The 25697-nt window shown below is 41.3% G+C and overlaps 1 protein-coding gene across 4 annotated transcripts in view; it reads left to right on the top strand.

Moving 5' to 3' along the window:
* Positions 1–25697, top strand: part of FAM135B (family with sequence similarity 135 member B) — a 286049-nt gene that overhangs the window by 148561 nt on the left and 111791 nt on the right. The gene's annotated exons all lie outside the window — the stretch shown is intronic.

The following is a 25697-nucleotide window of genomic DNA, read 5'->3' as shown; positions in this document are numbered from 1 at the left end:
TCTGCAAAGGACAGCAACTTCTCAGAGTCTGTACAGGACATATCTGGATACCAAATTCTCAGCCCAAAGGAGATTTATTACCCAGGAGAGCAAGCAGCAAGGGGGGGCGGGTGCTGCCTATGGTTTAGGCAGAGACAGACAGCAAGCAGCAACAGCAAGTGCTTTTTTGCAAGAGTGGATTTTTAAGGAAGAAAAAAGGGAACGTCTGTGCTAGGGTGAGTTGGTAAGTCTTGATTGGACAGGTTAGCCAGTATGGCCAAATAATGCATTTCGATTGTTGGACCTTGGTGCTCTGTCTCAATGAGTCAGTGGCCAAATCAGGGAATAGTCTTTGGGGGCTCGCTTTAGGAATGTAATGTAATGGTGATTAGCAAAGGAGAGGGAAAGGGGAAAGGGGCAAAGCCTGTCAGTGCCATGTTTGCTATGCTCAAGCGTGTTAGAGAACCCTTCACACCCAGTGTAAAAAGACTATTAAACAGAGCCCAGGTCCTAATTTTGATGCTGGAAAGCTAAACGGGAACTGAAGGCTATTAAGGAACCAGTCTGCTAGGGCTGTATGAGAAATACAGACTCTCCCAAACAGGAAATACATGCGAAAGACTATCTAGCAGAAGTACAGAGTGATTCAGGAGCAAATCTAGCAGAACCACATATTCTAGAAAGTCCGGGCAGAGGAAGAGAAAGGGAGGGGACAAAAAGAAAACCGCAATGCGCCTGGTCACCATTAGGTAAGAGTGACCCTGGTGGTCACAAAAAAGATGTAGGAGAGCGCTGGTCCCAACCACTCTCTACAAAACCAGCTGGCAATGGGTGCCACCCTCATGGGGAGTCAGTTCCTGTGCAACTGAGACCTCACAAGTGAGAAGTGTAGACAGAGAGTGAAAGCTTGTGGTTTTTCCTCTAATTCAAGGTCTAAAGAGAAAATTTGAGCTGGCCAGCTGCCTCTTTGCAAGTCTGAGCTGAGCAGGCCTCGATTATCAGTTAAGTCAGCATGTTAAGATATTCCTCTTGTCCATTCCCCTGTGTTGGGAGTAAATCATTCATCTTAGATGTGGAAAGGAGGATTTCTACTCTCTCAATCTTTACCCCACGCCAGTATAGATTCAGTGTAATTTAGGAACCGTTTCCCTCTTTCCCTTCGTGTACTGTCTTCGTTCCTTCCCTGCCTTTAAGGTCCATGGCATCCACTAAGGCAGCAGTATATTTTGGGCCCTGCTTTGGGTAAACTGACTGTATGATCCAAGGTAAATGATTAGCACTTTGACGTTATCTCTTCACTTGAAATAGGAAGACAGAAATTCACCTTCATGGCCTTCTTCTTCTTCTTCTTCTTCTTCTTCTTCTTCTTCTTCTTCTTCTTCTTCTTCTTTTTCTTCTTCTTCTTTTCTTTGCAGAGATGATTTACAACAAATATGTTTTATAGAGATGATAAATACAAGTGTGTTGTCATAGGAACTGTCATGAAATAAGGGTCCAGGAATCTGTTCTGTGAGAGGTCATGAGTCAGCATTATGAGCCAAGCTCTCATTCTTAGAGTCGAAGCTAAATTCAGGGGGACAGGTGGGTATGTGAGACAGCTGACGAGAGCTATCTGCAGAGCAGTGTGGACTTAGTCTCTCTCCTGTCTGAGATTCTTAGCAGCATGCACCCTGCTCCTGTCATTGATGTGCCTTCTCTGATGCAGGCAGTCCCAGCTGGGAGGGATGGAGGCTCCTGGACATACAGGAGCATTTGGAGTCCACAGAGGAGGAACTCATTGAGATGAGATTGAAATGATGCTGTGAAGACAAAGAAAACCAACAAGCAGTGCAATTTTAGGTTAAAGCTCTTTTTCCCTTCTGGTTTGTTTGGCAGAGGGATGATTGTGACGCAGTTCTTGTGCTCTTGAGTTCTGCAAGCAAGTGCTATGTAGAAAAGAGTGCCAAACATGCTAGCAGTAATTTATAATCAGGTGGTTTCACGGGTGAGTGATAGAGTGCACTTTTAATTTTCCTTCAAGGTGAATTTTGTAGTGTTGACACATTCCTCTGGATGCCGATATTGCGAATCATTCCAAACTTGATGTTTAAAACAATGGCTTATGCTGCTCGATTTTTTTAAAAAGTGGACTGCACTTGCCCGCCTAAGGGATGCACTAGTGTTACCTGAGGGACAGGGATGGGACACTGATGGGATGGGACACTCAAGACTTCTTCACTCACAGGACTGATCCCTCAGTTCACTGCTTAAGGGATAGCTACGTTCTGCATCTAGTTGGAGTAGCAAACTAGTTGGAGTATCTGCATCTAGTTGGAGTATCAAACTGTACATGGTGGCTCCATCGCCAGGAGACAAAGAGGATTCTTTATTGCTTCCTAGATATGTGTGGAGCTGATAAAGAGATATTTTTCAGTATCCCACTGGTCAAACCAGACATAGGCTGTCCATTTTACCCAGAAAAGAAATGCACCCTATCCCTTCCTGTAATGTACTCCCTTGAAGCCCTGTGTTAAGTGCACGCTGACAGCCGTGGTTACAGACAATCATCTAAACATACTTTCTATCACTTAAAGGTATTTCTGCATAGAAAATAGTAAATGTAAATGCTTTGGAAGAAGAGTATGAGGGAACTAAAACATCTTCAGGAATGTCAAAGCACGATCAATGATATCTTTAGCACTCATTAATTGACTTGTCAATGTAGTTTACTTAATTTGTTTTTTTTTAATGTGGTCATAGACATAGCTTACTTAAGGGCCTAGGGATCCAGAACTCAGCAGGACAGAATGTCATGGGCACTGAAGTGGTCATATTCCAATCTTTCTTCCCCACTGCCAAGCCATGTGAACTCAGAAGTTATTTAGGCAGTTTTATTTCTAACTCCTTACCTATAAGTTAGAATCAGTGGTGATACGTACCTTATAGGTTTGTGATATGAACCAGAATTCTGTGAAGAAGAGAGAAAGTAGCTGGGTTCAGAGAAAGCTTAGAGTGATTCATTGTTCACTACGCTGTGTGGCTATGGTACCTAGTGTAGGTGTTTGTCTAACAATATTTTCCTTTGTGCAGAATCTTGGCCACAGGTGTTCACATCAGGTGGTCTCCCAGACATCTCAGGAAATAAAAGGGAGGAGAGTAACCCTTGCTGGAGCAAATACCTAAGCAGGAACAGGGCAGCTTGGTGGAGACAAAGACTCAGAGTGGGCCCTGGAAGGTCAAGAAACTGACCCAAGATGAGGGTGTGGATGATCAGGCAGAGGCCACAGTATGCCCTTCAATCACTGGGACCTGAATAGAACCTTGATTCTTCATGTCTGGATAGATTAGATCTAGTGTGTTGATAAGAACTGGGAAATTAAAGAGAAAAGGCTTGATGTGCGCCACATGATGGAGAGACGTTTTGTCTGAAAAGCACAGGGAGATGATGGGAAATACCTCCACCACATGAACCTAGTGCTGTTCAAGTGCACAGTGTGTTCAGCAATCTAACACTCAGACCCCTCCCAGAACTTGGGTCTGCAAACTCTGTCTCTACTGCATTACTCTTATTCTCTCATCTTCAGGCATGTTGGTTCTTTAGAGTTACACAGAGGCATCTTTCGATGGCTCAGATGGCTTTGATGCAGATTCTGTAGGTACAAAACAATGTCACATAGAAGTTTGCAAGAGATGCTTTCATGGTTACTTCCTGTATTCCATGTGCATAACCTGTGCGTCCCTTCATCCCTGCACTACCTGTCATAATACTTTTTAAAAAGGATTTTGAGGAGATATTTTTCCTGGAAAGTAGTGATTTCTTCTCATCTGGGTTAGCTGCCCATCTCCTTGAGTGGATCATGACAAGCTCTGAGCTTGCACTGGGTAGGAACGATCCTTCCCTTGGGCATTTTAAAGGATCCAAGTGTCAGAGAAGTGACAGGTACTTGATCAGGTGACAAGTGTAACCATATTAGACATGCTCAAAGGCACGACTGTAGGGTAAAAAAAAAGTGGGACACCTCTGTGTGAATGTAGGGACACTGAGAAGTCCGGCCCTAGCATCAGGGTCTCAGTTGTCACCAGAACAGGATCAGAATAGGAACAGAGAAGGGGCCTGTCTAGGGCAACCCTCAGGCGTTCGAAAGCCTAAAAGAGGATAAAGAGTCCTTATGCTTTATTTCTATTCTACTTTTGATGTAGTTAAAACTGAGAAATCATTAGATGAAGGAATATGGCTATTTGAAAGGCAGTTTGTATTATTATCAGCCCCTGAAGTCACCCATACTAAAAAAATCCCATTTTCACCCAACTCAAAATCTTCAACCTGCAAGTCAGGTAGCTGTGGATTTGAGAGCTTGGTAGTAGGCCTGCTACACCATGATTGACACATAATAAAAAAATGGCTAGGCATATTTCAGTCTGTTATCAATGAAGAATCTTACCATGGGTTTGATGGAAGCTCATGAATGGAGCCAACCCAAGTGTTCCCAAGGCAGAGCTGAGCCAAGTGTGAGACAGTGAGAACTGCAATTTATGTAGGTGAAGAGAAGCAAAGGTTTGACAGGAGTAGTTGTGATGGGGACATCCCTTATGACAGGTAGGTTATCATGATTTCCTTAAGATGTGCCATGTAAGTGCCAGGATGTGCTGTCCCATCTTATCCCTTCCATAATAAGACCAAAAAGCATGGTGTGCCTTGCCCTTGTGAAGCTAACTAAGCACAAAGGGGATCAAACGCACCATGGAAGCCATTCTTTTTTCTCATGTAATGGGGACTCTTGGAAATCTCACTGGTCTCCTCACTCCTGTAAAGAAATACTAATTTCACTACTCTTGGTAGGACATGGCATGTACATATTCTTAATTGATTTGTATACATATTTTATAGTTTTGTATACATTTAAATGCCTTTTGTAATTGTCGTGGTTTTAGCAGCATAGTGCAATAGCATGAATATGCAATGCGAAGGAGACGTATTAGAATGATTTGCATGATGCATGCTGGGTAGTTCAACAGTGGGTTTCTGAACACTAGAAAGCCTGAGAACTTGGTAGCTGCCTAGTCCACAACATTGGATGATGCTTCAGCAGTCCCAGTATGCATGGCACCGAAGGCCAAGAGGAGACCAGAAGAGTCTTGAGTCCACTTTGTTAGGTCAAACAATCTGGTATCCAATGTCAGTGGCAGATGACAACAGTAGGGACAGCCACACAGTGAATGCACTTAATTCCATAGAGGGAGGTCACAAGGCAAAAACAACTGGTTTTCCTCTGATAACTTTTTACATATGGGCTGACACCAAGAGTGATCTCCGCCCTCTCAGTTAGTCCTTCCAGGAAGAGTGCGTCACAGCTCCTCCCAGAGACACTTACTTTACTTATGTTATCCCAGATCTAGTTACACTGACAACCAAGATTAAACACCACAACTATACAAATAAACTTACACACATGTGAGTGCGTGCGTTTGTGTGTATGCATGTGTGCACACACACATGTGTGTGTAGAAAGAGCTACTAGTCACAGGTTATCTCTCTAAAATATAACCTGAATCTACAAGATCACAACAGTGTTTTTCTGTGTCCAACGAACTAGTCAGCTGCATTGTAGAAAGCAGGAAACCTAAACAAAAGAGAGGCTCAGATGGAGATAAATTGACATGTGAAAACGGAAGTATTCCAGGAAACGCGGAGTCTATATATAAGACATTTTAAGAATCCAATTACTAGGTTTCAAAGCATCTCTCTGTCTCTTCTTCTGAGTTTAGCGTCTCAGTTAGTAAGCCCATGACAAGGGAGAGATGTTACGGATACGTCTGTTTAGTAATTTCTCTTGTTTCTTCCTCCTCCCTCAAAGGTAAAGAAGAGCACAAAGCCATTTCCCCAGGGACTGATCAATTAGGGCAGACATGGTAGAGAGGTGCCTATCGAAGTGTATTGAGGCTGTGGGAAATGATTTGGTTAAGAGCAGGCATCTGCTACTGTCTGCTCATCAAAGCAAATGGAAAGATAGCAGAGTAAATTGTGGAAATGTATAAAATTTGCCGTGATTAGTTTTCCTAATGTTTTGAGAGGTAATTTCCATTTCCACTAAGTGGAAGCACTTAAGAGCTTCACCGTGTAGGGGCGGGGAGAGACGATTTATTCCTCAAATGAATCAATCTAATTTCTTTTCATGGTCCATTAAAGTGCACCTAAATATCAAATATGCCTGTTTTCCTGGAGAATGCCAAGCAGGTAAAACACTCCATCTCTCAGGCTCTGATCAAGCTAGGGTCTGAGTACAGCCAGCTCAGGGTTGACAAATTGCCTGCTTTACTTTAAGCCCTGGAAATTCAAAGAGGTATTACAATCCATTACCATACCATCTATTCAGCTGCAGCCAAGTTACATAGACAGTTTGCAGATGACAATAGCTGGAGGTGGCAGGTGGGGGGTGGGCTGGTGGTAGTGTGGGGGGGGTGGGTCTTCCTTATCTCTGCCCCTAAACACTGTGAGAGCCTGCTCTGTCAGCTGCCCAGGGACTCGGCTTCCTTTGTGTTAAGTCAGCATTTCACTGTGGTTTGTTCTTCAGATGCCATCTTAAAACTGCCTGGGTTTAGAGCCTGCTTCAGTTCAGCACATCATCTGCCACTATGCCTGCTTTGATTGACAGCCACCCCTGCTTCCCGGGGCCCATTCCAATTTGGATGCCAGTCCCTTTCTTTCCAGTATTCCATTTTGTCTCAGCCTGTCCATTTTGTCTCCATGACCAGGCTATTCACGGTGTTCATCCCTGTAAACATGGATGACCCTCACCTTATGCGATTTGTAAAAGCAGCCTCGATCCTTCCCACACGCAATTGTTCCTACTTCTACACCACATCTGCTGTAGTGAAGCTTATTTTCTATCACTAGAAGCCATGTCTTTGGTTTGGAAAACCACATGCAGAACAGAATTTGTCCTAAGAATCTATCTTTCTAGGAAATTTGAGTCTCATGACCTTGCTTCCCCAATACAAGATCTGCCATGGGACAGTAGTTATGAACACAGGAGCTTGGAAGCTCAGCTACCCTGCCTCTAGAAGAAGATAGAAATGTGTCATGAAGCACATGCCAAAAGCCTGTAGAATGTAGCAGGCACTTTTTTTTTTCTTACTTTCCATCCAACTTCTCACTGCTGTTGTGACTGCCCTGAGGGCAAATCCTTAATAAATTATTGACACCCACCTCCTTGTCCACCTATTTACCAACAGTGTCTGAAAACCTCTAGGCACAGAGGGGCTAGGAGTTGCCAGATGTGGGTTAAACTAACTTATTCAAACCCTGTGCCGTGGCTTTAGTGTATCTCTCTATATGTAGAATAGTCATTAGGAAAGAGCCTGGAGAGCCAAGGATGGATTAAGTTGGTGTATGTAGTTGATAGATAGTTGGTCTTCGAAGTCCAAATATCTACATGCAAGTACTAAGATGTCATATCTGTATATTACCTCCATGCCTCATCCAACAGGGACAATTTCTCTGCCACAGTTGCTGTCCATTATCTTACAGTGTCTGCTGGATCTCAACTTTCTAGTTCCTCGAAATTGGATGTGTATGAGGCACTATTGATACACAATGCAATGATGCTTGGACATCTGCTCTGAATGGGAAGAAAGGCGGTGTTCAGTGTTGAAGAGGGGTTCAGGGAGAGACTCAAGGTCTTAGGGGTCAAGGAAAGGACCACCTGGGAACGTTTCTCCCTTCTGGGAGAAAATATCCTCTATGAGGCACATCTGGTACTGGTGTCCAGGGCAATAGTTCAAACTCCCTCCATTTGGAAAGGGAGGAGGGTCCCTCAGTGGCTTTCCATTACATCAGAACTCCCTGCTCTGTCCTTGTACCCACAATGGGAGTCTCCAAAGCCCCAAGCATAAGACCCGATCATCCCCTGGGGAGTACACCCTGACATATAGGGGAAAGCCTACATAAGTTATACCGTAGTTAGCAAAGGGACCTAGAAAGAAATTGAGGGAATTTGTCAGAGCTCTTAGAGCCTGTGTCCAGAGATTTAGCAGGAGGTTTCAGAGAAATGACCTCTGTGACAAGTGAGAACAGTCAAAGACCAAGACTCCAGAAACAAGTGCCTGGTTCTGTCCAACTTAACTAAGTGACCTTGAACTCCTCATTACCCTTCCTTGCCTCAGTTTACATGTTATCATCAACACCTTGTGAGTATAGTAGTAGACACAGCATTGGTGTCCTAAGCCTTCAGTTAGTTAGGGCTGGCTACTGATAACTTTATTTTAGAAACTTTAATTGGTAAGTGTTGAAAAAAAAACCTTCAGGGACCAAAGTATTATTTCAGATTGTTTTTTGTGGTTTGTTTTGTTTTGTTTTCTTGTTTTGAAAGCCTCTTGTGGATAAGGCACTGTGTCTTTGGGCCCTCTGAATCTACATGTACCCAGCTGTAGGTGCCATTCGTAGTGGGGAACATTCCACTTTGGGAAATTCCAGCAGTGTATTCCCTGTGATGCTAGAACGTGGTTCATAAAGTTGTGTGCCTGCCCTAGGAATTATCTGGGTTTCTATAGACATAAATGTATGCACAATAAGCAGACAAGTTATACTATCCTTCTAGGTATTTTTGTTTCCCGAAAGATCAAGCTCAAAAGGCACTCTCGTTTTTTAATGCAATGTCTTTGATTCATTACCTTACTTATGTGTGCCCAGTAAAAATTAGGACCATATTACTTTAGGAAATCAAGTGGATCCAACTCTCCCCCAGAGAGGCACAGTGATGTCAACAAGACAGATGTCATATGAAAGCAGGTTGCTCTAGAGAGTGCAACTTGGATACTGGAGTTCCCACAGTCTGGCTTTCACTCCATCACACATGTCCCCTCCCTTTGATATTAGGCAAAGAAAGAATGTGGCTTTGTGTCAAAGCTCAGGAGTGAAAACTAGCCATACACAGCTCCTGTACAGCCTTATATCTTCATGACATTCAGAAGTTCCAGAATTATGCTTTTTTAAAAATTTCAGCTAATAGTAAAATTTTCAGAAGTGGTGGCGAATGTCTTTGAAGCTGTTGCTTTTACTTCGGATGCTTTTGAAGTAAAAGCATGCTCTTAGGTTTTTGTTGTTGTTGTTTAGTTTTGGTATAGGGTATTCCCTTTAGCCAAGTAATATATTTTTGACTAGTTTACTGATTTCCACCATGGCACATACATCCCTGGGGAAATTATGAAGTCTACATGCCTAAACCATCCAGCCTGTGAAGCCAGCTCCTTTTTGATGCAGTGCTATGTTCTTACTGTGCTGGAGGTGGAAGGATTTTACTGATTCTTTCATAGTCAGAGGTGAACAAAGTCTCACAGAGAACCCACACTGGTATTTGGACAGCCAGTGTCAATTAGCTTGAATCTCTGCTAAACATGATTCTTCTCCTGCTTCTCTCCACTTCCTTATCCTCTTCCTCCCTACTTCTCTTCTTCTTCTTTCCTCCTGTCCTCCTCACTTTCTCCTGCCCTCTTCTTCTTTCCAGTTTCCTCTCCTGTACTTCTTTCCCATCCCTCCTCATTCGTCCCCATTATGACAGTAACAGCAGTAGGTAAGGCCTCCACAATGCTTTCTCTCCCAAGACACTGTTATATTGCATTTATCGATCACATTCTTTGCATTTATTATGCATTGATTAACAGTAGGAAATTTTGTAAGAAATGAATCATTATATGATTTTGTCGTTATGGAAACATCAAGACATGGTGTCCTATCATCTCAGAGGACCGACTGTCATCACATAAGGAATCTATCCTTGCCTCAAACATCATTAGATGATGAATAAAAACTTGTCAGGAAGATCGTATTGCTGTCTTCGTTGTGAAGTGGGAATACTGTTGTACTCACAGTAATCTGAGAGCTAAAATTCTAACTTAGGAGCTCTGGATCCAGCCAGAGCATGCCAGTGACTTGTCCACCCTAGGTCAGTTGGGAGTTCTCTGTTAGGCTACAGTATGTTCTGCACAACATGCTTTAACAATCCCCGAGAATCATGTCCATTCCCCTTCACTGGGTTCACTCCTAGGTCAGAGTTTCTGAACTCGGATATCCCTTTACTTGGAACTTGATTACCCTCCCAACATTTATTTAGCGTTACATCAATTAATGCCAATTTGGTTCAAATGAGCCTTCCTCAGAGAAGCATTCTTGCATGGACTTATTTTTTAAAATTGATTCCTGCTTACCTGTTGTCATGTAGTTCTTTATTATTTAGACCATTGCGGTTAACTTTAGTTTATATCCCTTTATTTACTTAGTGCCTGTATTTCCTCTTGAATTTAATAATAATGCTGCTTTCAGTAAATTACGTCCATTTTCAATATGGAGGAAGCAGTTTTAGTATTTTATATCTGAGTAAATATAAACCTTTGCACAGTTCCCGTGATGGTTCCAGAAAATTGGATGCTATGTCAAGAAGCCATGAGACCAAGACTCTTATCATAGATAAGACAAGCAAACTACTTGCATGGTGGATATCAACTGATGTTGCCAACTGAAGCCAAAGGGAGACAGCCCTGCCCAGAGGTCTTATAAATAAATCAGTTGGCTTTTGTTGACTTATTTTTGGGAGCATAGAGCAATGTTTGGTGATTGTCCATTAGTCATGGGCATATCATCCAAAGATTTTTTTTCCAATGTGTGCACAAACATCTTGGCTTTGTGCTTGATGGGCTATTGAGTCATGCCATCACCCAGGAAATGTCAAGTCTCTCTGGTTGCTGATGTCATCAATTTACAACAGTGTTCTGGTCTTATTGCTTGATTTGAACCTTATGATTAAGCTGAAATTTTTAGTTTCTTAAGCTACTGACAAAGGAGAGGAGCTGGATAGAGTAAACATCCATATACTCCAACAGGCAGAACAGGTCAAGGTAAACCTGTGCTATACTTATGAGTAAATCATTTCTCAAAATATCCACTTATCAATATTTGGAGATGAAGAGTCTGACTCGAAAGCTTAGAGAGCAAATGAAACAGATACAATATGAATGTCGACATGCCAAGCCTCTGATCTTATTTAAATCACCCATCAGATATGTGCAGGTGCTAATTGACTCAATGTTTCTAGCAAAAGTCTGCAAAAGAGCCTAAGCAAATGTCATAGTGCATGTCAGAAATGTTATCAATGCCGAGAGGATGCTTATAATGTATGGCTTAGTTTTGTGACCTCAAAATGGATATTCTTAAGTCAACTAAAAGCAAGTGAATCTGTGGGAATTATTTGTGTTCTTCTTTGATAGAATTCACTCTTTTCTATCTTTGTCACTTACATAACCCCCCTCAAAGCCCACTAAAGTTAGTTTGGTTTAGTCATGAGCAGCAGAAAACATTCTGTCCTTGTGGCCTGACCTAGTATTGTATGACAAAATTGATGAGAGAATACGAGGATGGGCATGTGCTTTAGTGGGTAACAGAGTAAGGGCCCAGGGATTATTTGCCTTTTGTCCTCCTGTCTGGATTCAAACTCTAGTTCAGCCTCATTGAAATGAAAATCAATTTGGTGAATATTCTGTTTGTTTTCTCTTCTAATCATTTCATACTTTTAGATCTTTCAGCTGTTCCCCATATATGTTGTGAAATGAGGAAAAGAGTAATTTTATTCTGTATATTAATATTGTGCTTCCCCAGCACTATTTACTGAAGAGGGTGTCCTTTCCCCTTGCTTGCTTTTCACATCTCTGTAGAAAGTCAACTGATTGATAAGTACACTGATTTAGTCTCTGGCTCCCAACTTTGTTCTATTATGTGCCAGGCTATTTAGATGCCTATAGCTTTGTGTATACTTTGAAGACGTCTGTAATGGCTCTAGTTCTTTTTATAAAGATTTCTTGATATGTACATACTTACTTGTAGTCGTATATGAATTTTAAGTCATTTAAGGGGAAAATGGAGTTTGGAATTCAAATAAACATTTTCTGAGTCTTTGCATTGCTTTGTGCAGTATTATATATATATATATATATATATATATATATATATATATATATATTAATGATTATTAATTTTTCCAGTACATGAACATGGAGTATCTTTGTTTTTATTTTTGTTATTTTCAATTCCTTTCTTTCATACTTTATAAAATATAGCCCATTTACCTCTTTGGTTGAATTTATTGTTGACTATTTTATTGTTTTCATAGGAATTGTTAATGACATTGTTTTCTTGATGGCTTTTTCAACATTTTGACATTGTTGATGTAATGTATGAATTTTGATTTTGTAAAATGAAGCTTGCTTTGCTAGTTTTAACAATACATGGATGAAGCCTTTAGTGACTGTTTATATGAAACAATAGAATTTACCAAGGAAAACTACTGATCAATTTCTTTCTGAATCTTCTCACTAAGTTTCTTGTAAAGAACTTGTAAGTTAAAAAAAATCACACACTGAAACTAACCAGACCAACAGGGTATACATCTCAATAAGCTTCTATATATTAAAGTAGCCATTATGAAAGTGTGAAGCTCCACATTGGATTTTCCATTGTCAGTATCAAATATATTTTTATGCAATCAACCAGTAGGAAAAACCAGTTTTAGAACATCGTTTATTTCTCCTTTTCTTCATTGCTGTGGTTAACACTTTCAGAATTATGTTCAGTTGCACTGGTAAAACTGGGCACTCTTGTTTTGTTTCTGACATGAGAGGACGTGCTTTTGGTTTCGTACTACTTAGTATAACATTAATGGTGGACTTATGACACACAGAGTTTTCTAGTTAAACTATACTATTTATGTATTCCATTTATTTAGGCTATTGTGAATCACCTACAGGAGTGTGTGGTATTGAACTCAGGTCTTGTGAGAGAGCAGCAAGTGCACTTAACCGCTGAGCCATCACTTCAGCCCTAAAAGGTGATAAACAAAGCTGTGTTTAAAAACAAATCCAATAAACAGACTTGGTCTATCTCTTAGGGAAAGCCTCTGAATAACTCCCAGAATACCTGGGATTGGCCCAAACTATGAGAGCTGTGCTTTATGTGCAGACGGCTCAGCTTCCCAGACAAGCAATAACTTACCTAATGTTAAAGCAAAAATAACTGCATCATTATAGTAGGTCCCTAAAGGAGGCCTATCAGCTCTAAAGGATGTGGGCTTGAGGACTGTGCATGTGTACAGTATAGAAGGAAGAGTTAACTCCACCATGTCCAAAAGCCTAGAAAAACCAGGTTTCTGCTTCACCATAAGAGAATTTTCTAAAAGTCATAGCAGAGATATGTTCCTTTGCCAAGTCAGTAATTCTGTCAGATAAGCTTTCTTTAACACAGTGCTCCCTCAGAATATTATATAATAAAGACTAGAGCTATCTTAGATTCTACTCAATTCTGAGTAAAGAAGCCATAGCTAAATTGCTCGCATGTATTCTCTGTGTACCTTATAATCTAGCTATAGAGAGGTCACAGTGTAGACTTTCGTGTCCCTTCTTCTAAAGGAAACGTGTTTGCACTAGCAGTACATGGAGTCATCTTGTGCAAGCTGTGAGAACTGATGAGGAACAACAGGTTTTTCCTTTCCACTCTTGCTTCTTTTTCTTTAGGAAGTTATGGGATTTTTTTCTTACCTGTTGCCAAACACATTTTGACAGTCATTTTTTTTTTACATATTATGTAGAAAATATCTTGTATTTTATCTTTTAACTTTGTTTAGGTAATCTTTGTCATAGGTATTTTAAACTGTTAAGTTTAACATGCTAGGGCTTTTGTCTACAGGCTAAGGCTGGGCATCTTATCCCCAAAGTTAAACCTGCTAACAACATGGAAACTCATCCTGTTTCCTATGATGGTTGGAGGAGTTGAGGTTTGAAGATGTAGGGAAGTCCTGATTTGTGCTCACACTTGGTTAACTCTGTCATTGTGATGCTTTTCAGCCACTTTCACACGGCTACTCTGTTTGTTTGTTTGTTTATTTTGAGACAGAGTTTCTCTGTGTAGCCTTGGCTGTCCTGGACTCACTTTGCAAACCAAGCTGGCCTCGAACTCACAGTGATCCACTTGCCTCTGACTCTCAAGTGCTGGGATTAAAGGCATGCCCCACCATGCCCAATTTCACATAGCTACTCTGGAGCAGCCTAGAGGCCCCCACAAGTCCTCATGTTCACTTGACAACCATTTTACCAATTGATGCAGACCTCAGCTCTATTTTTTCTGTTTCTTATTGCATGTGGTTTGTAGGCTTTTCTGGCCTCTGTCAAGTTTCAGTTGAAACAATTCAGGAAAATACGCATTTTCCTTTCTAGACAGTAAGTTAAGTTTTAGTTTTGTTTTATCTATGCCAAGACCTGTGGGATCTGAAGCTATCCTCATTGCCAGGACTTAGTGCCTGGGTAATCAGCACCATTCCATACTTGGATTTATGCAAAGACTTGGAGTCTCAATAACTAAAATATACAGAAGGGCCATAAGGAGCATCTCCAGGCTTCATTGAGTTACCTTTTCTCCTTTACTTAAGCCCTGCAGTTTCCTCAGCAGATACGTTCCAGTATCGATTGCTTTGGCTTGAAGCAATTCGGGTTGACACTGTTCAAGTTTAGGGTGCAATAAAAATCATGAGCCCTTTTATGTCCCTTGAGGTTGAAGTCAATGTGTTTTGCTTCACCCTCCCGAGATCTGTGCCAATGGCTGACCCACATCCTCTGGGATTGGTAGTAATAGCACTAATAAATTTCTGTTGACTGCACAGCTACATACACCAAGCAATAAACTAGGTATTCTTATATATTATTTTACATATAACCATTCTCACAATCATCTTGGTGAAAAGCCTGCGTTCTGCTTTGTCCAAGGAAGATCTGGAATCTGAGGTTTCTTTCATGTATTATATCATGCAAAAATTAACTTCCCTTGTGCCAGATCCTAGGGTATATGTATAATTTGGAGAGTGTAAAATGGAGACACCTTTTCTGCTCACAAAATTTGCATTCCAGTCAGAAGTCGGTCAATACAAGCTAAGAGATATTAGATAGTATAGAGAAGAATGCACAGCTGTTGTGGGGACAAGCACACTAACTTACAGATTCATGATTGACAAGTAGGCAGAGGCATGCTACCAGAAACTGGGGAGGAGGAGATCAGTAAATTTCAGTGTCAAGGTTAGAGAACATCTTAAGAAAAGACCATGCAGCCTTGCAGTTCAGCATAGACAGGAAGATCCCTTCACCACTTTGGAAAGCTATAGGGCACTACCTACTTGGACAGAAGCGTATTTAGGCAATGGAGGGGGCAGCAGTTACACTTGTGAGTGTTGCACAGTGTGTGGAATGCTGAAGAAAAGCCAGCAGAGACATCCTAGTAATCAACTACAGATTTCTAATGAGGGAATGGGGGTACGATGAGAGACTGCAGAGAAAGTGCATTCAAAGATTATTGAAAAAAAAAACCTGACCGAGAAGGGGGAAATTCATATGTAAAATAAGAGAGGAAAAATAGACAGGACCTTTTAGTCCTTAAGAGTGTATATTTTTTCAGGCCCAAGGCCAAATGTGACAAGAAACATGGCTGAACTCTAAGGAACTCATGCAGACATATGTGCAGATAATTACAAGATGCCGAGGACCATGAGAAAATATGTATGTCAGCTCAGTAGTGGGTAGGGCTGACATCCTCTGGAGATGCACATGGATATTTAAGCCATGTATAATAAATTACTCTGAACTGCCAGGACAAAAGACCTCACCAAAATAGAGTAAGAAAGAAAATGTTTATTTGCCTTCCTAGTTCCAGAGGCTTTTAATGCAATATGTCAGATAAAGCATGGCGGGAGAGTATGGAGCACAGTGGTGGAGGATGCTCACATCATAGCAGATAGGAAACAACACAGTTACAAGAAGCATCTGAATGTAAAACAACTCTAGAAGTCTACACCCAGCAGCCTGCTTTCTATAGATGGGCTCAACACCTGAAAGTAGCACAGGCAGGTGAGAACTAAGCTTTCAAACCATGAACCTGTAATGAACAAAAGTGGGAAATACCTTGACACTCAACCACAATAGCTTACAAAGGGCAAAGTAGGGCAGTGGCCATGGGGTCTAACAGCATCATTAATTCTGTTTGTGCTACTCCAGCTTCAACATAGGACAGAAACACCTTATGAAGGGAATGGCTTGTTTTGGCTTATGGTTTCAGCCAGCTTTAGTCCATCATGTTGGAGAAGGCATGTCTAGAGGCTCTGTTCATGTTATCCTTGACATAGGTTAGAGAAATGGTAAGACACCAAGCACTGCATTGACCCCTCAGATTTCTGCCATTGAAGTAGGTGGACAGTGAGTGGACACTGGGAGACACTAAACTGTTCTCAAGACTGTGTCAGCTACCTGGGCTAAGGGAGGGTCTGCCAGAGTTCAGGCCAAGAAGGATTCCAGAGTAGAGAGCATAGATAGTAGAAACTCTTCCATTCTGTGCCCGCCATTCCAATGGAAAATTAATGGTATGACTCAACCAAGGATAGGGCTGAGTAAAGTGACCTCAGAATCAAAGTTATATATTGTGTCAGGTCCCTAAGACATGTGGGCTATCAAGAAAGGCTGAGGACATCAATAAATCAGAAAGGTGAGAGATCTGGCCAAACAATCTATATTCAGAGCAACAACATACCAAAACTATGTCATTTAGCATCTAAGTGTTGGTGACCATTCCAGTGTCCAGAAGCTCAAGGGACTCAGAATACCTTGTGACTTAAAATGACAACATGAACAGTTGAGGGGCAGTAAGGCTAAATGGCCTTGGCTTAGGAATGTCTTGCTTATTTTAACAAGGGTCAATGTCCAGCAGTGGCAACAGGTAGGGACAATTATCACAATTGATGACCAGCACTTTTTCTGTCTCTCTCTACTGTGGCCAACTATCCCTTTGTCTAGGACTTCAAGTTCCCTGGAATTCATAAATAAAACATATATGCCCAGCTGGCTAATGGATTCAATGACCTTGTTCACTGCCATGCCTGGCATGCATTAGAGCTTTTCTATAGGGAATGCCATATCTTTTGGCCATCCTTTCTTTCACTCTGGGATGTACATCAGAGCTAGGTCTATACACTAATTCTCAAGGGGGAGGAGCAACAGGAAAAATGAGGCACTGCAGAAGAGGCCAGGTGAATACAGTTATGGGCTAGCTCCTCTGGCCTTGGATTGGCCAGGACTACGCTCAGCCACTAAAGGAACATGGGGGTTACTGATAGCCTCATGATCCCGCCTGGTCAGCAGTGCCTGTAGGAACCCCAGCTATTTGGGTAACAGTCCATGGTTCTCTGTTATATTCTTTGACCCAGGACAAAGTCACCATGAACTAGAAAGCAGCACTGTGCTCTTTAGAACACTCATGATCAGGCAGGGACACTGCAGCATTTGCACATGTTTGATTAGCTGCAATTGCAGCTAAACATAGTTCTCCTTGGGAAGCATATGGCTGTGGCAGATGGTCCAGGAAGGCCCAAATCACATAAGCAGGCTCTTTGTTTCACATTTGCTGAGTTTCCTGATGACTATTAACAGAGCGCTCTCTCTCTCTCTCTCTCTCTCTCTCTCTCTCTCTCTCTCTCTCTCTCTCTCTCTCTCTCCCCTTCTCTGTCTCTCTCTCACTTTTGCTCTCATTCTGTGTCTGTGTTTGAGTGTGGAGGCATGTGTGTGCGTGCGTGCATGCGTGCTTGCGTGTTTGCATGTGTGTGTGTGTGTGTGTGTGTGTGTGTGTGTGTGTGTGTATTCAGGATTAGAAGTTGGAATTGAAAATATGCCACTCAGAGAGTCCCATGCTATAGTTTTAGGCACATTACATGGCTATTCTGTTGTTTTCAAGGGGACATGTATTGATGTGGAGTGTAGGTAGGTCAGAATGACAATTTAACTACAAACAAACACTGTATCAGTAAGCAAGCTTCTCCATGGACATGTAGCTCACTCCCAGAATTGTGGTGAAACACAATGGGAGGGTCTGTCTTGGACATAGTAGGCTTATGTTCTGTCTTTCACATAAAGGTCAAGTGCATAAAACATTATACCCTCTCAGAAAGAGGAGGGGGGCTACAATCCTTGCCTCATGAATAAAATATGTATTAACTTTTGGAGCCAGCTCAGATTCTGTAGAGAAGAGAATTCAGTTTATAAAATAGAAATAAATGGGTCAAGGAACTGTAGTCTGGCACTGAGGTAAGAGGTTGTTGAAGAAGCCAAGGGGCCCTGAGTGGTAAGAGGGAGGGAGACAGCGTGGACTTAAATGCTTTTCATTCCAGAACAGGGTTGGGGGTGGGCGGACTGCTGTAGAGACCTGAAATACTGCTAGTGCAGTTTTTGCCTGTGGAGGAACTAAAGATGAGAGATTTAAAAGTTTTCCCTAGAGTCGCTCAGGTGCAATCCGAGAGCTTTTCCATGCTCCATCTAAGCAATGCCCACTGTGCATACTGAAGATCTCTACCATGCCACCCCATTCTCCTATGAGAGTTCTATTGGTAAATTCCTGTGCTACACCCACATCAAGGACTTTAGTAGGCCCACCCTGAGATGGTGGTACTCTCCTAGTCAAAGTTAACAGCTGAGAAAAACTAAAGCTCAGACTGGAAGAGGCTTTGTGTGTGAGCACACACCATAAAGATTCCAATGCAAAGAACAACCCCACATCAACAACTCAAATGTGCACTTTAAATATATATATAGAAAGACTATATATATATATATATATATATATATATATATATATATATATATATATATATATAAAGACTATATATATATATATATATATATAAATATATATATAAAGACTATTCAGTGGACTCTGTTACTGAAATGCAAATTGAAATACTTAAGACTGCTCAGCAGTGGGAACCAATTTAGAGGAAGCCCAGCTGGTGGGCTGTTGGAAGACTAGAGTGTGCTGCCGGCTTCATGCTAGCCTCTTACCTTTGTGAATATAGAGCAATGTACATTATTGACAAATAAAGTGTTATCAAGAGCTGGACTGACTGGGCTCAATCTAATAGGCAAGTCATTGTGGCTTATAATTAAGTAATTAAACCCACTCAGTGTTGATAGGAGAACACTCCCTAGCAAATTGAAGCAACAGCTCTTGCTTATTGCCAGACATTTAAATGGTGTTTTAATTTAGCTCTTGGGTTTAGTTGCCCTCTTGTAAGCATGAATCTGTGCCAGAATTTAGAACCTGCTTTCTGACTTGAGTTGCCTTGCAGAGTAGGTTAGCAGTGTGAAATCCTCAGCACTGGAGCCATGGCACTGACAGGAATCCCACTTGTCACTTGTCAGTGGGTGTGGGACGGCTTTGCTCAGTTGTTCTCCTTCAGCCTTGTGCTCATTGGTAACTGATGAAGCTACTGAGGGGTAACAAGTAGAGCTGAATGACTCTGACACCCAGAGCCTCGTCTTCCATCATTCCAGGACATTGATAAAACAAGGGATTTAAAAAAAAAAAACCCCCGACGTGAAATGTGAGAGAAAGAAGTTAAGAATCATCATGCAAAGTATTGGAGAGAATCCCTGGCCATTATATTCTCACCAATGAGAGAAAAATGGCTAGCATACTGCCAATATTGTTATGTAGCAAAATAGCGAGTGATCAGCTAAATATGCCCAGGAATAGAAGAGTTTGAAACAACAACAACAACAACAGTAAAAACACAATATGGAGCCACCATGTTATCAGTATTTGACGTTAGGCACATAGTAAACTATATGTTCATGAATTTCCTCATGAATAAAATGAAAGCTCCTATGTCGTAGTTAGGTTTTTGTTGCTGTGAAGAGACGCCATGTCTGTGGCAACTCTTATAGAGAAAAACATTGATTGAGGCTGCCTTACAGTGTCAGAGGTTTAGTCCTTTATTGTCATGGTAGGAAGCATGGCGGTATGCAGGCAGACATGGTGCTGGGAGATGAGCTGAGAGTTCTACATCTTTATTATTATTATCATCTATTTATGCTACATCTCCATTATTATCCCCTTTCTTTTATCTTCCTGTTCCCACCCTTCCTCCCTCTTCTGCCCCATCCCTCTCTCTTAAACCTCTGACAGGTGGGGTCCTGCTACCCCACCATCTGACCACAGCCTATCAGGTCTCATCTGGTTGGCCTGCATCCCCTTGCTCTGTGTTCTCACCGGCCTCTCCACCCAGGGGCAGTGATCAACTCTCAGGCACCAGAGTCAGTGTCAGAGGCAGCTTCCCTATCCTGCCCTCCTCTTCTCCATGTGGAGAATAAGCTGTCCATAGGCTACATCTGAACAGAGCGTCTAGGTTCTCTGTTTGCAAAACCATTGGTTGGTACATCAGTTTGTACAGGGACCTCTGGGTCCAGATTTGCCAGCCTTGACAGTCTCCTTGTGGAGCTTCTGACACCCACCTCCTGTCCTTCTGTCCCCCATCTCTTCCATACAATTTACAGCTCTTAACTAAGAGTCTGGCTTTGAGTCTCAGTATCTTGATCTGCAGGCAAAAGGAGACAGTGTATCCCACTGGGCATAGCTTAGGACACCCCCCCCAAACCCATCCCCACAGTGATACACTTCCTCCAACCTCCAACAAAGCCATACATCCTAATAGTGCCACTCCCTATGGGCCAAGCATTTAAACACATGAGTCTATAGGTGCCATTCCTATTCAACCCACCACAATCAAGGTGATGTGATACATACAAAACATACAAAAATCTGAACTGTAGATGACCAATCCAAAGCTAGATCCCAGCAGTGTTATAGAACCCATAAACATCCAGTCATAAGTAGGGAGGGTACCATGGATGCTCCCACTCCACCAAGTTGAGCTAAGTGAAGTCATTGTCTTCAGTGATGAGCCACTGATGAGTGACTCGTGTGCCATGGTGAGTGACTCATACCCATCCATGTCCACAAAAGTGGCCCTGCTTAAACCCTGTTTGTCACAAAGTAAAGCCAAAAAGACAGGAAAGTGGGATGGGCACTTGGTGGGAAGAGGGAGAAGAGCTGACAGCAGGAGGATGATGATAAGAGAGGGTTGAATATGACCAGGAAGTATTACCTCTGAAAGTATCAAATTATAAATTAATAAAAGAAACTTTTTTAGAACATGCTGTATACCAAGCACCATGCTATCATAAAAGAAAGAGGAAGGAAAACAGATTTTTATAACATATTGTAAAAGTAGTTTTTTTTAAACCATATAGTTAGTAAAACTATATATTTCCAACTCAATTTGGTGTACATAAAATATCACCTTAATCAACAGTTTTCAATCATGCTTTGTGAGATGTTGCAAATAATGCAACACCACAGACAAGGAGGCTTTTTTTAGGAGGAAAATATATACCGAGTTGAATCAAAGATTTCTTTCTGTAATCCACAAACACACACCGCAAGAAACCCTAGAGTTGTTCATTGCTGACTCCCAGTGTTCTGCTTACAGCTGGTGAGTGTGGGCCAGTAATAACTAAAATGCGTGCATGAATGTATCTAGTTTATTAAATGTCATAAGATGTATTAATCTGGAAATATGTGAGAGGCATAACCTTCTACCTTTACCAATAAAAGTAAATACTCAGAATCCTATCGACTATGGAGTACTTTAAATAGAAAACAGCAAAAAACGTTCAATAGTTCAATAGAAAACAACAAAAATGTTTAATAGTCATTGGATATATATAGTAAAAAAGGCAATGTCTTATTGATCTGTCACTAATGTGGTGTGCCTCACAAATTGAAAGCATCCGTAGAACTACATTGCTTCAGTATTCCAGATGAATGCTCTTTACTAATTCTCTGTTAGCAGAAATACTTTCCCCCATCCCACATTGTCCCATAGCCCTGGATTTCGATAGCTGAAGTGACCCCTTTTCCAGATGCTGGGTCGGATCAGTTTGCAACTGCAATGCACTGTTTGGCAACCAAATCTGTAGGAGTGAGGATTGTTGGAAGTCATGGAGATTGTGACGGCTTAGTGGTGAGCGTTCTGGTCCAAGCAAATGTTTAGATTTCTAGAGACCCTGCTCTAAGCTTCTGGTTTATAACTCTTTAGATATGGCTGTGCTTTAAATGTTGGTCGTCTCTAAAACTGACATTAAACTTTAGTTATCATGACAGTGTTGTGAAATGGGACTTTAGAAGATGCTAGAGCTAAGGCTCTACCTTGTGGGTATGATAAGTGCCACGACAAAAGGGCATTTGTCATGGGGATGATCCAGCAAGAGAGAGACACCTTGATGTTGAAGGCCCTGGAGCTCTTTCTTAGCCAACATATTCCTGTTCAGTAGGAACTTTCCAGTCTGTGGTAATATGAAACTGTAGCATGAACTCACTGAAACACCTTCACATATTCACCCATGGTTCTACCCCGTCTCAACTTTCCTCCACATGTAGACAGATCATAGTGCAATGAAACCAGCTTTTACACCAGAACAGCTGGGCTATGGAGAGTATTGAGAGTTTTCTTCTTGGTCTAACTTTCTTCACTTCTGGAAAAAAGTAACCTCTCTCTGCTCCACACAGTATGTTGATATCCTTTTGGATAAGAACATTTGGCTTTTCCAATGTCTCTGAGAATTCCACACAGAGAGACAGAAAAATAAAGGCCCAAAACTCCTGTTTGTTCCTCATGGGTTCCTGGCTTTTCACAGGGGCTATCTCAGTCAGCAATCCCGTCATTTATTGTGGCTGAGTATTTGCCCCAATCCCGAGAGCCATCAGCCTGTGAATCACATTTTTAATTTATTTTACAATGTGGCTTTGCTTTGCCTATCTTTCTGAAATGTTTGAAAAATACAAGTAATCATCTGGTTTCAAAGTAGCTTTCCATCTTTCTTGGAAGAAGGCAGAAAACAAACAGTGTGCAGTCATCACTCTGCTAACCTTCATCCTACGTGGAACTCTGAGTTTTAAGAATTTCATAGTTCAAAACTTTATTCTTCATTCACCATTTCCTGGAAAGTAGGAAGGACAATTTCTTGTGTTATTTGAGCTTAGATTAATTTACCTGCCCAAGACCAAATAGCCAGAAAAGTAGTAGGGATGAGTGTAGAAACAACTAAATAAGAGGCCCTGTTCTGAGCAGTCTTTCTTCTGAAATCCAGGTGGTTCTGGAGAGACTCACACTCGGATGGGGATTGTCCCAAGTGGTTCTTTCCAATGGCGTGGGAAGCACTCTCTAATGCAGTGTGGGCTGAGTTCAAGAACATTCAGAGATGGAGTCTCAGTAGTTCCTTTAGTGTATGTCATAGCACCCACTTAGGTGCTCCCAAGCCCCAGGGATCTAGTGGATGCCTTCAAGTTTTCTTTCATTCATTCATTCATTCATTCATTCTTTCTTTCTTTCTTTACTTCCTTCTTTCTTTCTTTCTTAACATTTTTTAATATTTAATTACTCAGATTACATCTCAAATGTTTCCCTCTCACTTGTGTCCACCTGTTCCTCCCTCCCTCCTGTTTTCACCCTACTCCCCTCCCCTACGTCTGTGACAGAAAAGAACTTCCTCCCCCACTATATGGTCATAGGCTATCTATCAAGTCTCATTTTGGTAGCTTGCTTATTCTTTCTCTGAGTGCCACCTGACTTTCCAACCACGAGGAAGTGGTCAAATATGGGGTACCAGGGTTCATGTCAGAGTCAGTCCCCACTCACCACATAACTGTGGAGAATGTCCTGTCCATTGGCTAGATCTGAGTAAGGGCTCAATGTTTATTGCATTTATTGTCCTTGGTTGGTGCTATAATTTGAGCAGACGGCCCCTGGGTCCAGATCTGCCCATCATGATGTTCTTGTAGGTTTCTAGGACCCTCTGAGTCTTTCTATATTCCCATTCTCCCGTACTTCTCTTACCTAGGGTCCCAATAGGATGTCCTCACATCTATCCCAATCTCTTGGTAAGTGAAGACTTTCATGGGACATCCCGTTTGGGCTGGTGTCCAATTATAAGTGAGTATATACCATGTGAGTCTTTTTGCTTCTGTATTAACTCACTCAGTATGATCATTTCTAGTTCCATCCATTTGTCCACAAATTTTGGAATTTCCTTGTTTTTAATAGCTGTGTAGTATTCCATAGTGTAAATGTACCACAGTTTCTTTATCCATTCTTCCGCTGAGGGAAATCTAGGTTATTTCCAGGTTCTGGCTATTGGGAATAAGGCTGCTATGAACATGGCTTAGCATATGTCTTTGTTGTGTGGTGGAACATCTTCTGTGTATATTCCTAGGAGTGGAATAGCTGGGTCTTGAGGAAGCCCTATTCCCAGTTTTCTGAGAAAGTACCAGATAGATTTCTAAAGTGGTTGTACAAGTTTGCATTCCCACCAGCAATGAAGGAGTGATCCCCTTTCTCCACATCATTGCCAGCATGTGGTGTCACTTGAGTTTTTGATCTTAGCCAATCTGATGGGTGTAAGATGAAATCTCTGAGTCATTTGATTTGCATTTCTCTGATGACTAAGGACATTGAGCATTTCTTTAAGTGTTTCTCAGCCATTCAGCATTCCTCTGTTGAGAATTCTGTTTAATTCTGAGCCGCTTTTCTTCATTGGGTTGTTTGGATTGGTGGTGTTTAATTTCTTGAGTTCTTCATATATTTGGATATTAGACCTTTGTCAGATGTAGGGTTGGTGAAGATCTTTTCCTGTTCTGTAGGTGTCATTTTGTTTTATTGACAGTCTTCTGCCTTACAGAAGCTTCTCAGCCTCATGAGGTCCCATTTATTAATTGTTCACCTTAAGGTCTTGGCTGTTGGTGTTCTGTTCATGAAGTTGTCTCCTGTGCCAATGTGTTCCAGGCTCTTCCCTACCTTTTCTTCTAATCGATTTAGTGTCTCTGGTTTTATGTTGAGGTCTTTAATCCACTTGGACTTGAGTTTTGTACATGGTGATAAATATGGGTCACCTTACATTTTCTACATGTAGACATCCAGTTAAACCAGCTTCATTTTTTGAAGATGCTATCCTTTTTCCATTGAATGGATTTGGCTTTTTTGTCAAAAAATCAAGTGTCCATATGTGTGTGGATTCATTTTTGCATCTTCAGTTTGATTCCATTGATTGACTAGCCTCTTGCTGTAACGGTACCATTCTGTTTTAATTACTGTTGCTCTATAGTACAACTTGAGATCAGGTATGATGATTTCTTTGGAGGACTTTTTATTGTACAGGATTGTTTTAGGTATTCTGGTTTTTTTTGTTTTACATAGAAGTTGAGAATTGATCTTTCAATGTTTTAAAAAAATTGTGTAGTTATTTTGATGGGAATTGCATTGAATCTGTAAATTGCTTTTGGTAAGGTGGCCATTTTTACTATGTTAATTCTCTTGATCTATGAATAAGGGAGATTATTCCATCTTCTGATGTCACTGTCAATCTCCTTCTTTAGAGATCTGAAGTTTTTTTTTCAAAAGAGTTCTTCCCTTTCTTGGTTAGGGATACTCCTAGATATTTTATATTGTTTGTGGCTGTCGTGAAAGGTGTAGTTCCCCTAATTTCTTCCTCTGCATGATTGCCATTTGTATATAGGAAGACTGCTGACTTCTTTGATTGATTTTTGTATCCAGCCATTTTGCTGAAGGTGTTTATCAGCTGTAGGAGTTCTCTGGTGGAATTTTGGGGGTCACTTATGTACGCTAACACATCATCTGCAAATAGGGATAATTTGACTGCTTCTTTCTCCATTCGAGTCCCATTGATCTCCTTTTGTTGTCTTATTGGCTAGAACTTCAAGAACTATATTGAAGAGATATGGAGAAAGTGGGCAGCCTTGCCTGGTCTCTGATTTTAGAGGA

This window comes from Acomys minous (assembly GCF_964271855.1).
Source record: "Acomys minous genome assembly, chromosome: 12".
Taxonomy (NCBI): Eukaryota; Metazoa; Chordata; class Mammalia; order Rodentia; family Muridae; genus Acomys; species Acomys minous.
The sequence above is the reverse complement of the archived record's forward strand: the minus strand, read 5'-3'. Positions and strand labels throughout refer to the sequence as shown.